Raw genomic sequence first — 16785 nt, forward strand, 5'->3', positions numbered from 1 at the left:
TGCATTTCAATGCCATTCGCCTCAAATATTATTGTCACAAAGGTGCAAAGGCTCCTAGAGGCATGTTAAAATTATACACAATATTTATTTTGTAACCAGTCGTAGTCAAGTTTTTAACGTGGTGCTTACAATAGGGACAACTTGATTCATTGTCTGCAGTTTTTTTAAAACAGCATGGTCGGTATCAGTAGAACACGATACAAACTGTTCTAATGTAGCCCGTTTTTAGAAATAGCACAACCGATATCGGGAGAAAACGAGACAGGTTGGTCCAATATCAGCAATTTCTAAAGCGGCTCTTCTGATATCGAGAGGACAGATGACAAACTGGTCCTGCGTTGCCAGTTTCTAAACACAGCTTCTCCAATATCGGAGGGGGGTGGGGGGGGCTCATGACAAACTATGCCGACGTTGCCAGTTTCTACGTTTCCAGTCCAATATTGGGACAACAGAGGATGAATTGGTCGAGTGTTGCTCGTGTTTGGAAATGGCGGTGCCAACATTGGGGGAGCTCGTGAAACTTGGTCCATCATCGGATGAGTTGTGAACTGCCTGGAGCTACGTTGCGCAACCGTCGGCAATCCTGGACCATACTAGGCCCACAGTTTACCGATGGCTTCTCAGTATTGGCTCATTGCCATGTACTGCCTGAGATATGTTAATGGTGTGCTCCACTTTTCATGAAATTCGGCTGTTGTATAGTTTAATATCTTTGCTCTTTGTTACCCGGTTACACAGAGCGTTGATGAAGATGAGGGTGGAGAAGTACCCCTGGCAGAGAAAGAGAATACTCATGGCACGAAGTTGTCAGCGTTCTTTAATTGCAGATTTTTTTTCAGCTTCCGCCACAACAAGGAACTTCAATTCGCTCACTATGGAGTGTCTCGAGTCATATAATCTGATACCTAATTTGCAGCACGGTTCGAACTAAGCCCACTTAACACAGTTAAGTTTACTCATGACATCTAACACTGCATTCTTTCCTTGATGAGATTTGTTCTCGAATGTTTTAAGATACCTTTTATTTATGTGTTGCGAAACATGGTCTCCTATTGGAGCTGCCACTAAGAAGTGATAAACGTGATTACCGATAACCCTGTCTTTCTTCCGCCAGGCCAAAGCAAGATATTTTTGTCAGTTTGCAGAGATGTACAAGACCCTCTCCTGGAACAGCTGGCAACAGCACAGGTAAAATTGTAATCTTTTAGTTTCGCCTGTCCCAGAATTTGTTATAGAAGCGTGATGTAGTTGTTGTGCTTGTTTCTTTTTCTAGTACCTATTGGGCTGCAAGGAGAAAAAAAAGAGAACATTGAGGTTTAACTGCGCAAATTTAAGCTACAAGCTTGTTCCAATATTTCCAGTTTTTTTCAAGTATCTTGTAAAAACGTGCTAATATTTCATATTTTCATCATCATCATCATCATCAGCCTGACTATACCCACTGTCGGGCGAAGGCCTTTCCCAAATAACCCGGTTCTGTGCTAGCTGCATCCACTGACCCCTGTGAACTTCTTAACCTCATCCGCCCACCTAACTTTCTGCCGCCCACTGCTATGTATTCCTTCCCTTGGAATCCAGTTTGTTACCCTAAGCAACCATCGGTTATCCTCTCTTCGCACTACATGTCCTGTCCATGCCCATTTCTTCTTCTTTATTTCCACTACAATGCCAGTAACTTGAGTTATTTCTCTCACCCAGTCTGCGCGCTTCCTATCTCTTAATGTTGCCCCTATCATTTTTAGTTCCATAGCCCTCTGCATTGTCCTCAACTTAAGTAGAACCCTCTTGGTTAGCCTCCAGTTTCAGCACAATATTACATATATAATAATTAAATAGAAAAGGAGGTTCCATAGTAAAAAATACTGTGTTGAGATATAGTGAGCTAATTAGATTGGGTTATGAAATTGAGCAGTGGTAACAAATGTACAAAATAAAAATATATTATGGTATTACAAATGTAACGCGAGAGACAAGGGCTAAAAAAATATACGCTTAAATTATAGAATCTCGCATAGAAGTAACCATAGACAGAATGACAAGTGGTACAATTGCATACAAAAATGAAAGCCAGAACAGCAGCATTATGTAAAGTAATAAAACATTGGAATACAAGTATGCACTATTCAAACATTAATAGAAACAAGTAAAGTTGTGCAAAAAACTAAGTTTTAAAAGTGACATTTTACAAAGTGTATATCAAGTATTTCATTGCTTGGTAGCATTGAATGACTGTACAATAAAAGAACGATATGAGCCCTTAAACAATTGCAGAGAAGAACTTGATTTGATGTCCAGAAGTATGTTATGCCGTGCTTTGACTTTTGCGAATCCGACTGTGAAGATGCCGTAGTTAAGTGTGTACTCTTGACCGGAAGAAATTATTTCTTGATGAAGATCTAGTGATGTTGGGGTTAGTGACATCTTGGCTATATATAAACTGCAGAAGATTGTTGTCATTAAAAAAATGATATGTAAAAGTGCCTAAGTTAACCTGAGCAAAGCACAGATGGGAAGAATGTTAAGCTGCTGAAAAACACAGTAACATTGGCACGGTATGGGCTACATGTAATTATACGTAAAGCTTGGTTTTGGACGTGTTGTAGCGGTGCGATGTGTGGAGATATGTCAGACTTCAAGTCTTAATGCAATAATTGAGATGCCTGTGTATGAAAGTCTAGTGTAATGTTCGTATTCGAGGAGAAAGGACCATAAAAGTTTCAAATCCATTTCTCGCTCTGGGCACCGACAGTCTCAGCGCCACTTGGTTGTCTGTAACAAACAGGAATTAGTGGCTGAGCTGCTGCTGCTGCTGTTGCTAAAGCAAGGAAATGGATTGACAAAAGGCTGAAAAATGAGAGCACCTGTAGGTGGACAGGGTGTCCAATGGCATCAGTTGCATAGTATCTAAAATACACACTATTATGAAGTGTGCTTTCCATACTTTGGGGACATCCTTTTAGAGGTAGGTCATCGATAAATATAACATCACTAACTAAGGCCTGTTAATTTGCTCCTGTCAAGCTTAATTGATGACTTTGAAATCGTAATAATAGTGCCAATGACACCTATGTGTGTATGGATTTACAGAAAAGTCAGTGGCTCTTCGGATACTTTTTATAAATGTTTTCTTTCCCGTCTTTTATTACCTGACTCATATCACAAAACAGCGCTTCAAGCTCTGGTCACATTGTTATATAAACAGGGATGTGGCTCTAATATGTACTACAATAAAGTTTTTTTTAGTTTTATTTCAGCTTGAATGTCACTGTCTGCTAAAATGAGTGAGATTCTGTAGTCAGTAAAGCATGCGATAATTATGCAAGATCAGTTAAGTTACTTATACCTCTGTCACATGGACACGGCTGAACTCCTTTCAACTCCCTTCAACCAAGGTAGTCATTACCTCGAGGGAGATACGTGCCGTGTCACACGGGAGTTCATTATGGAAGGAAGTTAAAAGGAGGTCTGAAGCAAAGGAGATCGACGATCTCCATTGAAGCTAGAAGGGAGTACTCTCGTTTGTAATGTCATTTGCTTCCGAGTCGTTAAAAATTCTTTTTTCTTCAATAATGTAATTTTTACTCGTAAATATATCAGTTCTTATTGCACAAATATGTATTCCAACTCGGTCAGTTGTGTTTCATTTTCGCGACTACACCATACTCTCAAACTAGGTGCTTGACTGCACCTGCGTCACTTCACAAGTTGTTTTTATCTGTCGCTGGCACACTCGAACCTCGCACGTTTAGCCGTGCTGCACTTCGAAGGACGACGCACGTGTACCACCCTCACAGCCTTCAGTAGCGAAGCGTCAGCCGGCGCTCCAGCCAAGAACGACGTGGAATGAAGCGGATACATGGGAACTGATTCGGCTATGGGAAGATGATTTGGACTTACTGAGGGGCGAAAAACACAATGCCAAAGTGTATGATGCTTTCGTGCATATGCTCCGTGCAAGCGGCATAGTTAGGTCGTGGAAGCATGTTCAAGTGAACATTGACAACTTGACCCAAAAGTACAGGTGAGCATCGTTTTTTTTTATTCATGCACGCATACCATTCAGAGAAGGGATTTGACAATGGTAAAGGCAAAGAGCATATGTTCTGTTGTTTTCAGATACCGAGAGTTGAAAATGATAAACACAAGGGCAGATGGTCTGCTGTTATTTTCCGCACCTGATAATAGCGTGAATCCTTGTTTTTTGGAAAGAGGCACGCGGTAACAAAACGGACGTAGGAGCAACAATGAGGGTGTTCTACAGAGAACTGCACAGAAATTTAGGCAGTCGGCCGGTAAATGACCACTCACTTGTTCAAGGAAGCGTGCGGTTCCCGGATGAGATGGTTGAACAAGTGGGATGCATTTTCTTTCTGCTTTTGCAGCATTATTAGGTAGAAACAATGTAGCAGCATCGCGCGTTTCTACCCACCCTTCATGAGCTGATCACCTTCGAAAATCTGAAAAATGAAATGGCTCATTGTGTTCTATAATCAGGCATCGAACACTATATGTATGACCTGCTATATCGACCACTTGCTGTGTTATGCAGATAAATATATTCAGAGTCCATGCAAGTGTTTCCCTCTGAAATCAAGCTTTGGGCATAACAGAGCCTTTGTCATTCAAGTTGCATTCTTTGTTGTTTCTCTGGGAATTAAAATTTACCAAAAAAAATACAAAATCGCCAAAGATGCTTTGTAACATCTTTATTTCAGATTATTTTTAGCATGGGGGGGTGGACTTAACCAGCCCGCCATCACCATCACTCGACGACCTGGCCAGCCGTTCAAAACCGCCATTCAAAAATCGGGAAAGCACTGATCCCGAAGTCATGTCAACTCCTGTGGCAGCTTCTACACGGTCAGAACGCAGCAGAAGCGACACTGCCCTGGAAAGCTATTCCAGGAAGACAAAAAGGGTCTCCCAGCAAAAAATGTTCCAGGATCCACATTTTGAAAACGAACTGAAGTTTATCGTAGCCCTTGATAAAGTCTCAAGGCATAAGCGCATGCTTAGATGAGGCAAGTAAAAGCGCAAGAAAAACTATTGGATCTGCTGGGAGAATTTTTGAATAAACAATGAGTGACTGTAATGTAAATTGACAGTGAAAGCAGACAGTCACCAAACATACAAGTGCAGCAACTTTACAAAGGCAGTAAGCACCTTCAAATAAACAATGTAAAGACTTGCCATGTGAGAGTTTTGATGAGAAGCTCATATTTTATATTTTCAGCTATAATTTTGGGCTGTCTCATATAACTGCGATGTGTTCCTCATGTTACAAAATGATGCCACTGTCTCTAATAAAAAGCATTCTACAGAAGCTTAAGCGTTTCATACAAGCCTGTGCAAGTAAATTTGTGATGAGGTTCACGGAACAAGCCAGGCATTTCTTGATTTGTTTTAGTGCAGGCATGAGTACTAAACAGCAAGAAATATTCTAAAAACAGTTATAGTTCTGCATAAAAAAGTAACAAAATTCCTATAAAGAATGGCGATAGCAAAGAGACACGATCTCCCCAGTACTATTCAGAGCTTGCTTAGAAAAAGCATTCAGACACTCGAAATGGGAGCAGTTAGGGATAAGGGTAGATGGAGAATACCTCAGTAATCTGCGATTTGCTGATGACATTACCTTGCTAAGTGCATAACCAATTACGGTGCATGGTCCACTGTGATGGCTGCGAAGAGGGCCGCAATAGTTAGAGCCATCATGACAAACGATAAACGTTATTTGACGAATGCATACTCATGCAATGTGCTTCTGTGGTAGTGCCCAGACTTGCACAAAGTGACAAATCAGGAAGTTAAAATGCAACTATTCACATCATGCACCAAGGTAGTCTAGCTGCACTTGTACTGATTTGCCATAGCAATACTGTTTAAATGTGACGCATGACAACATGAATTTAAATTTATAACCTCCCCAAATACACTTCTGTTTTAGATGTGCATGTATATATTTCATAGCTAAGCGTGACTTTGAGGCAAATTTTCTTTAAACTTAGAATACCACTGCGGCAGTGCTCAATACAGCTTGTGCATGCACTTTCTATTACGTGAAGGGACAAATTCTTCATGCATCACATATTAACGAGCATTAATACTCACCTCATTATTTATGTATTTACTAGCCCTTCTAGTTATAATAATCACTGAAATATTTTTTTGTGGCGAAACTGGAAGACGGCAGCCGTCCAGTGCGCCCACTGCTTGTGGAAACCCACAGACGGCTTGGAACTCGCAGATGGGGTCCGCGATGTCACCAGCAGACATTTTCACCCACTGTTCTTCCAGCACTTCCACAACAGTCTCACAGAATTCCCTCTATATAGCGTTCTCAGTTGACCTTTCTAAGTCAAACAAATGTGGGATTGTTCTGTCTTCAACGGATGAACAAAGTTTATAGAGGCCCACGGCAACACGTTTTTCAATTGAAACGGCCTCTCGCATGTCCTTCGCCTGTGGCTGCATTAGGGGCGGCAGAAGTCCACTATATCCTTGAAAGTCGTCTCTGACACCCTAAATAATTGTTTGAAACTCTGTTCTCCTAAGTTGGGCTGTGTATTTTCAAGCCATCGTCCATCGCGATGGTAGGTTCGAAGTTGCCTCAGTGCATGGCGTGGGAATGAAGACACTGCAACGAGCGTGTCGTGGCAGATAGAACGCTGCTGTCTAATGGAACGTACCCTATCCGCAGCTGCTTGAACCTCGATTTCCATGGAAAAAATGACTGCCATAGCGAAGGTGATCTTGCACTCCTTCAGATATGTGGCGCAAATAAACACAAACACAGGAGAAGATACACAGCACACGCGCACACTACCAACTGTAAGAAGAACCGGAAAACACTTCCTCTTCTACACTCAGGCACGTCTCAACTTCCTCTTCTTCTCATTTTCCTCTTCTTTGCCCAGGGGGAAAATGGCACTCACTTCCTCGCAGACCTTAACCTTGTCCAAACATGGCGGTGACCAATCTCTTCTTCCTCTTCTTCTATTCTTCCTCTTCTTTCCCAAGGGAATATTGACACTTTCTTCCTCTCAGCCCGAAAACATCAACCAATCATGACAGTCACAAAATCTATACCGTCTTGTAAATCCACACCTCTGCTTTGCCCAGCAGCTCCTACCACGCTGGACAGGCAAATATCACCACAAAGTCACAAGTCATTCACTAAAAACACCACCACACATATACAGTAGGACATGTCCATCTACACCCCATAAACTTAAGTAGTCCCTATATAATGAGCAACTTTATCTTGCCAATATCTAAGAAGCCACGAGGCCCATGTACTTGAGGGGAAAAAATTCAGTAAACTCCCATGGCCCCAAAACGTAAGATGAGTCCAAGAATACCAACTTTAGGCCAAGATTAACAGCTAGAGGCCCGATAATAATCTCATTCTTTGCATAACTCAGGAGGATTGCTCAATAAAATTAAATTCTTTTCTACGTAAACTCAACGAAGCTTCACTAATGCATCTCTCATCTTTCTTCTGTATCCAATACGCCTCTAAAATTTCGCGTGCCATCTTATCCCGACTCTTGCCTAATATGTTTAGCCTGCTGAACAACGGCTCACACTTGCACTTTTGGCAGTGCAAGGCTAAATTTGACCCTTTGCCATTTACTATGGACTTCTCATGTTCCCTCATTCTATCATTAATGCATCTGCCTGTTTGCCCAATATATAGATTACCGCACGTCAGAGGAACCTCATAAATCACCCCCACCCGACATCCAATAAAACTCTTAACATGCTTCTTATCGCATTGCCCTTTGTTTTTTCTTCCTATTATTGCACATAACCCACCCAGTTTATTAGGTGCAGAAAACACAACTGGCACCTCAAACCTACTAGCCACCTTTTTCAGGCAGTGTGCAACTCTATGTATATAGGGGATCACTTGTGGTCGTTTATTCCTCAACCTATCTGGCGATCTTTTTTTCCCTTTCATTTTTTGAAGCAAAGACTCTGCCACCCCACATATAATCATACCCGGGAAACCAGCCGCATCAAGTCTTTGAAATTGATTATTAAAGCTTTCCTCTGCCATATGTATACATGATTTTAACAAGGCCGACTCCAAACAAAGGGAAGCTATCCCTCTTTTTATAGTCTTTGAATGGGCTGATCCATATGGAAGTAGCTCTTTTTTAGCCCTGGGAAAATATTTCCAACACACTTCCCCATTACAAATTTTCATATTTAAATCAAGAAACTGCAATTTGTTGTCCACCGGTAGCTCATGAGTAAACGTAAGCCCTTTTCCTTGTATCTTAAAAATAGAAAGCACACTTTCCACACTATGACTCACTGCAGCGCCCTTATCCACAATGACCAAGAAATCGTCAACATATCTAAATATTTTAAAACCTGATCCATTAAGGGCTGTATAAATTGCTCTATCAACACAGGATAAAGTTGGTAGTGTGCGCGTGTGCTGTGTATCTTCTCCTGTGTTTGTGTTTATTTGCGCCACATATCTGAATACGATGATGCACCAACTTGCCCCCCAAGCCGTTATTTTTTGCACTCCTTCCTCACGTGTTCAGTCTCGTCACTCATGTTGGGCGGTTGGGGCACTAAGCACGCGCTCACAACCCTATTGAAAAATTTTGTATATAATTCGTAGATGAAATTGTATACACGTTTACTATACAGGATCTGGGATACAGGATTGTGGGCTATTTCAGGAAATTGCTGTACTGCCCTGAAAGGTCCGGAATGAAACCACGCGGAGCTCTGATACCGGAATGGCCTGTATGGTTGATGGCCCTCGTTTCCGGAAAGAAACGCGTCGCCAGGGTGGAAAAAGCATGCAACAAAATAAAATAACACTACTACATTTAAAATATTAAATACAATAAACAACGTTTTGATGCCAAGTATGGAATCAAACCTTCGTCCTCATGGTCTTTAGACGGGCATCTTAACCATCTCTTGCCAGCCGTCGAAAGTACGCTCGTCTTTGTTTACTTCGTAAAATAATGTTTCATAACCCCAGTCTGCGCAGCGATCTTATACCTCTCATCATATGTTTCGTCACGAGTTGATCATTCACATAAAATCGGTATTCCTTTTTTTAAATTTAAACATGCAGCCGAGTCTTTCCTCCCTCGAACAGCAAAGGACTGGAACCACCTTCCCGGAACTACGGCTTCCATCATTGATCATCAGCATTTTTGTTCCGCGTTAGCTAATATTGTATGATTAGAATTGTAACACCCTGTACATAACTGCATGTCTACTGCACTGTATATATATCTATTGTATTCTACCACTCCCCTCTTAGATGCCCTCGGGCCTTGAGGGTAAAGTAAATGAAATGAAATGAATTACTCCACGGCAGGTTATGGTTACAGCGGTTATTATTCAGTATATGTAGCTAATTTTCCTCTTTCGTACTTCGTATATTTTCCTTGGGTGTAGAATTTGTGGCCGTAATTCACCGATCACCCCTTAAACACGCTGATTTTTTTTTTTCAGGCTATCACGAGGGTTTACAAATATCCCGTATTTTTATAATGCGTCGCTTTATCGCAGGCAAACCTTAAGATATAATTTACTAGTGCTGGTGTGCTTTTCATCGTCTACGAACGCTTGCAAGTTTTCCTACATACAGAGATATCCGGTGCACTAATACTTGCAATACTGGGTGTTTTAGCTTCACGTGCTATCAGCGGAGCCGCGACGTCAAAGAGTATACTTCCGACTGAGCGGTCTCAATATGTAAACATTCGAGAACGCGTCGCCCGGTGTGCGGCTATCTGCGCATCTTTCGATGGTCAGCGATGTTTGTTTATTTTTTTCTCGAGCAGGTTTCTGTCATCTTAGCGAAACGATACGTTCGTACTTCCACTTTCTCGTTGAAGGCGGCAGATCTGCAGCCGCATATACAAAGACGCACAGCAAGATCGTACGACTTGCAGCGACTGTTGTACACTCAAAAGCGACGCGACGCGCATATATGCTTTCTAGCGCACACTTCAACGGCTTCACATTTTCGAGGTATTTGTAAACGAAGCATGATCTTTATATACAGTATAGTTGTATAATATTATCACGCACTTCCCGCGGTCCTGTATTGAATGAAGAGGAGGCTTGGCGGGGTAAGCAGAAGACGAGGAAGCTGGGTCTGCCCGCTCTGGTGTGCTAATCTCTAGCGCATCCTAAGATCTGTCTAAATAAACCTCGTAACAAGTCTGGTGGAGTTTGCGGGCTAAAGATCACCACGGAACCTCTCTTACACCACCGAAGCAGAAGAATTGCTGGGCTACCCTCCCCCCCCTACGGACGGAGATGGCACAAGCAGATATGTTTTAACGCCGCCCATGCCAGCAGCACAACCGACCACCCCACAGCCTTATCGGGACCCCGACACTTTTATGGTAAGCCTGGGGAAGACGTGGATGACTGGCTCACCCACTACAATCGTGTGAGCAAATACAACCGCTAGGATGCGAATACCAAGCTGGCGAATGCGGTATTCTTTCTTGAAGAAACTGCACTAACATGGTTTGACAATCGTGAAGCATCCCTTACCACCTGGGATCGCTTCATGGAAGAAATGAGAGCGGGATTTGGCGATGCCGATGCTCGCAAAAAGAGCGCCAAACAGACTCTGGGTCAGCGAGAGCAAGTACCGGGGGAGACCTGCACAACCTATATAGAAGTCCTCAAGCTATGCAGAATAGTTGATGCTCGAATGACAGAAGACAAAGGGCCATCTCCTCAAAGGATTAGCGCAAGATGTGTACAACTTTCTCATCTGTAAGGAGGATTTGAATACTACCGCTGATATAACACGACACTGCCGCACGTTTGAAGGTTTGAAGCGACGCCGTATCATTCCGAAGTTTAGTCGGTTGCTTAATGTCACAACTCGGCAGTGTGGATGTGTCTGAAGCGACGAGCATGGCAGATACAATTCGACAAATCATCCGCGAGTAGCTTCGGAGGCATCAAGATGTTGGGGGCCGCATCAGACCCGTCTACAGTCGCACCTCTTCGGCAGGCAATAGCCCATCTTCTACTGGTTATGCTCCCTCTGTTACAACTCTTTCGGACATCCGATGCTCTGCAGCTCATTGCCCAAACATGCAACCTCTCACCATCAACGCCTACAATAGCGAGCACTCTCGTCCTCCTCGTCGACTGCATCCAGAACACGATGCGTTTAATCCAAGCGACGATGAGCCTTATTCATCGAATGAACGTGAGCCGCCAGTGTGCTATGCCTGTGGAATGATCGGCCACATTTCGAGCTTTTGCCGCAATCGCCGTCCATACCAGCAGTATCGCCGACAGTGGGTGAACTCCCGTACAAGGTTTCCTGCAGAAAATGATGATTCATACAGAAGAACACCTGGCCGGAATGAGTACAAGGCAACAGCTAGCCGACAAGAACGCAGAATGGCGCTGAACCGAAACGAATCCCCGGCCTCTGACCGTAGCCTGACACCACCATCTCGGCGCCTACGACGCTCCCCTTCTCCCCGACGACGGTCGCGACCTCCGGGAAACTAGTGAGTGCGGCCGATGGAGGTGAGGTCGCAAATGATTCTAGCTTACCTATGCCTCTGTCCGTTTCGATGTTAAAAATCCGAATTGAAGTGTTTTTGGACGGTGTACGTACTATGGCGTTGTTGCGCACAGGTTCAACCATTTCTATTATAATTAAGCGTCGCTTTTAAAAACTGTCTTGGTCTTAAAATTATATTTGGTTGGGATAGTGCGGCGAAATTGTGTGGTGTTGGTGGCGAACCGCTTAACCCACTTGGAGTCGGTTCCGTGAATCTTGTTATCGCCGGCCACACATTCCGAACTGAATTCGCAGTATTTGCTCGATCAACGCATGACGTAATTCTTGGACTCGATTTTCTGGAACAATCTGGGGCCACTCTCGACTTTCTCAATGGAGAAATTTCTGTGAGCACTCGAATTGAATCTGCTTTGTACGAAAATTCGCGAACCAATCTCAGCACGCTTTCGGTTTCGGACGACATGTCAGCAGAGTTTATACAAATTGTTAGTTCAAGCTGTGCCAGTGAAGAGTTCGGCGCTGTGGTTGAACCATTCACCCTCAACTGCGCGAAGAAAAATATTCTGCCTCCTATTTGTCTTCAGTTGACCTGCGATCAGACTGTTGGCAGATCCCCATGCACCCGGAAGATAAAGAAAAGACGGCATTCATCACCCCAGATGGGTTGTATGAATTTAATGTGATGCCGTTTGGATTATGTAATGCTTCTGACATGTTAGAAAGATTCATGGATACAGTTTAGCGCGGACTGAACTGGCACATTTGTATGTGTTATTTGGACGATGTAGTGATATTCGGGACTACGTTTCGTGAACACAACAGTCGATTAGGGATTGTCTTGGAGTGTATTGAGAAAGCTGGTCTGGTACTCAATTCCAAGAAATGTAGTTTTCGAGAACACCAGACTGTGGTACTTGGACATCTCGTAGACAAGGATCGAATCAGGCCTGATCCGAAAAAGGTCGAAGCTGTCACTTGTTTTAAACCGCCGAAATCATTAAAACAGCTAATAAAGTTTTTGAGACTTTGCTTCTATTTCCGGCGTTTTGTTCCGAAGTTTGCTGACCTAGCATATCCCCTTACTTGTCTTCTGCAAAATGATGTAAATTTCAAGTGGACTGCCGATTGTAACTCCGCCTTTCGCCAGTTAAAATTTATTTTGGCATCTGGGCCTGTACTACGCCACTTTTGCCCATCAGCTGCAACAGAACTTCACATTGACGCCAGCGCAGTTGGAGTTGGTGCTGTGCTTGTAAAGCGCCACAATGGCAATGAACATGTCGTTGCATATGCAAACCGTTCTTTGAGCAAGGCTGAGCGCAATTACACAGTAACTGAACAGGAATGCTTAGCTGTTGTTTTCGATGCGCAACGGTTTAGGTCATATCTTTATGGATGTGCATTTAAAATTGTGACGAACCATCATTCCTAACGTTGGCTTGTAAACCTTCGTGACCCCTGTGGACGCCTTGCGCGGTGGGCTTTGCGCCTGCAAGAATTCAGTTTTACTGCGCCTTTCAAGAGTGGCCGTAAGCACGGCGATGCTGACTGCCTGTCACAGTTGCCGCTTGAAACTACTGATTGCTACAATGAGTTCTTGGATGAATATATAGCTGCCATCTTTCCAAGCTTCCCCGATATTGGTGAATTCAAGATTTTGCAGCGGAACGACAAGAAGTTGGCACCGCTTTTTGGTGCAGCATGTTCCCGGAACCCTCCCCCTCATTCTGCATTCGTGACGGTCTACTATACAGGAAGCATTACTCGTCAGTAGGTGTGCGGTTTCTTCAGGTAGTTCCTACAAGTCTTAGGTGTGAGTTTCTTCGGGTAATGCACGACGATGCCATGGCGGACCGCTTGGGTTTCGCCAAGACATTGCACAGGACTAAGGAACGTTTTTATTGGCCGAAAATGCGTCAAACTACTTAACGTTATGTGGCCAGCTGCCTCAAGTGCCAGCGTTTCAAGCACCCAACCTGCTCTCCGCCAGGCCATCTTCAGCCTATAACGCCACCACGAATCCCATTCGAACAGGTGGGAATTGACCTTCTAGGACCATTTCCTTGATCCTCCAACGGAAACCGCTGAGTCATCGTGTGCGTAGATTACCTTACGCGGTGCTGTAAAACTGCTGTCACACCGTCAGCCACTGCTTCTGATGTCTCGGCTTTCCTCCTACGGTCTATCATTCTTCGACATGGGCCTCCTCGTGTGTTAATAAGCGACCGTGAGCGACAGTTTATGGCAGAAGTTGTAGAGGAACCTCTTCACCTCTGCGCATCCCATATTTCCCTATTCAACTCCTTACCACCCACAAACAAACGGTCTTACTTAACGCACCAATCGTACGCTTAGCAATATGCTCGCAATGTATGTCGACTCCCTCCACAAAAACTGGGATGAAGTCCTTCCGTTTATAACGTACGCCTTTAACACTGCTAGGCACGCAACGACAGGCTACAGTCCGTTTTTCTTCTTTACGCACGACCTCCACGAACTACTCTGGACACGTTTTTACCTTTCTCACTCTCTGCTGAAAGTTCCCTCGCGCATACTCTCTCTTTGGCTGAAGAAGCTCGTCGACTTGCACACTTGCCTCCCAGGAACGCTACAAGCAACGCTACGACAAACGTTATCAAGACGTTAATTATACCCCTGGTGATTTGGTGTGGCTTTGGACGCCACTGCGTAAGCGCGGCTTGTCCCAGAAACTGTTGCATCACTATACTGGTCCTTTCGTTGTACTGGAACGCCTCAGCGCAGTCAACTTTGTAGTCTCTCGCCTGACCACCCAAGGTCATCGTTCTCAGAAGACTCAAGTAGTACACGTGGCCCGCATGAAGCCCTTCTATCAACGTGACGAACCTTGACTCGCCCGGTGGGCATCGTCTACGAAGGGGGCAGTGTCACGCACTTCGGGCGGTCCTGTATTGGAAGAAGAGGAGGCTTGGCGGGATAAGCAGAAGAAGAGGAAGCTGGGTCTGCCCGCTCTGGTGTGCTAATCTCTAGCGCTTCCTAAAATGTGTCTAAATGAACCTCGTAACAATATGTTTGGTATCATGCTTATTTAGTGCGCTGGCGTGTCCGGCATGGTCATTCTGGTTGAATTTCATCGATCGGCCCGGCTTCTGTTCATAAGCGGAAATACTCTCCCTGGTGTCAGTTCCAGAAATGACGCATTCGTCCGGTTTCTGGTTAATTGATACAGGCTTAACCGAAATGAAACCGCTCGGAGCTCTCATTTCGCAAATTCCTGTATGGTCCGTGGCCCTTGTTTCAGAAAAAAAAACTGAACGCCAGGCTAGAAAAAGCATTCAGAGCTATAAAATCACACGAATAAATTTGAAAAAAAAAAAAAAGGGAAAGAAACGAAAAAGAAAAAATGTTTACATATGATTCGAACTTCGGTCTTTCTGAGCAGCAAGCACGCACTGTCCCCACTGCACCACGGCAGTATTTTTTTTCGTTATTGCCGACTTGGACATTCAAAACAAGACGATGAACAATAAAACGTGCCAGCACACTTTCGCGTGACACGGCGTGTTACAACTTTTTCAGTTTTACCAAACTGTCAAGCACATGAATCCATTGTGGCTGCTCGGGAAGTGTCATATGCACTTCCCTGAACCGCACAACACTGTGTATGAAATGTTCTCGTACAGGATTGACTTATATATCTGCATTGTTAAACTGCATTCTGGTTTTCCACAAGCTGTGGAGGCCCAGGAGCATTATTGTATCAAAGGGAAACTCCTCTGTATTAGGAAAAGGTAAAAATTGTATGCCATATGCATCTAGAGGTAGCTCTTTTTTTAAAGTTCTCTGAAGCACATATCAGAAAAAAATGGCATCCCAACAGTCCAAAAACAAGTGTTCTATCGTCTTTGGTCTGTTACACAAGAAACAGTTTATTGACCAAGGGACGAACAGGCCTTTAGCGTGCGTCCATGTTTTGACTGATAATGTGTTAGTGGGGAGTTTAAAGAAAAATGATTTGACTGGTGGTGATATTGGCATCTTCTTAACTCTTGAGTACATCATCTCCTGGGCCTGGACAGTGCGACAAACGGTATATCGGTACAGGAAGCATTGTGTCCACTAGGTCCGCATACAATTTTTTCCGCTTAACATTGCACAAATACTCCATGGAAAAGCGCACATGCAGCAATCTGTACGCGAGCACCACTTCTCGCAAGTACCCTCTTACTGTACCCCCTACATTGAGACACGAACTGACAAGAAAATTAGGAACGAGTCGACCAAGCCGAACATGGATTACTGTTCTGAGGAAGACACCTTTTTGGTCACGAAGGTACATGAAACACGAGACAACTTGTCGCAAAAATAATTGCGCCAGTCTAAACCCTCCTTTTTGTACGGAAAGAAACAAATTTGTTCGGCTCGTCCTTTCCCAGGTCGACGCCCAAATGAAAACGGCAAAAACACGGTGAAGTTTTTGCATGTTTGTCCTCGAAGCACTGAGCACATTCATCACGTACCACATTTTAGCACTAAGGAACAGATTACATATAGTGGCACGCGAGAGCATGGACAACTGCCTTCCTGGCCACGCATCACTTTTTTCCTTGGCCCTCGATGCTTGGTCATGCCAGTACGGATCTGGGTCCCGGTAAGAATCAAGGGGCACTCCTAGATACAATGCTGGAGTGGTTGACCAGCGCATCCGAGAATAGTAGTCGGGTGTGACCTCCCAGTTACCATGCCAGAAACCGCAGCTTTTTTCCCAGTTTATTTATTTTTATTTATTTATTTATTTACAGAAGACTGCTGGCTTTATTGCAAAGCCTTAAGCAGGAGTGGGTGTAAAATACACTTTGACAAAAAGAAAACCTCCCTGAGGTACACGCAACTCAGCACACAATACCGAAAGAAACAACATTATACAATATTAGACGACGCCTGGCGTCAAAATGAGCACTGGGGAAAAAATGAAAGTGTTGAATGCTGCAAAATTGTTACAAATTCCTAAGCGACTCCGTAAATGACTCCACAGTAGAAGCCTCTACAATATTCGCTTTGAGGACATTCCATTCCCGCACAGTACGGGGGAAGAAAGAATTCTTGTATGTTATCTGGGCACCTGTGCAGCTGCAAAATTTCTGTACTACATTCGTCACCTCACAAATACTTTCTCATTTGCACAAAAGACAGCGATGTCGTCGGCATCAGCCAGGATTTTCACATGCACTGATTGTAGCGCGAATCCCGTTATG

Source organism: Amblyomma maculatum, chromosome 7 (genome assembly GCF_055883805.1).
Source record: "Amblyomma maculatum isolate TAMU_Amacu chromosome 7, ASM5588380v1, whole genome shotgun sequence".
NCBI classification, from domain to species: domain Eukaryota; kingdom Metazoa; phylum Arthropoda; class Arachnida; order Ixodida; family Ixodidae; genus Amblyomma; species Amblyomma maculatum.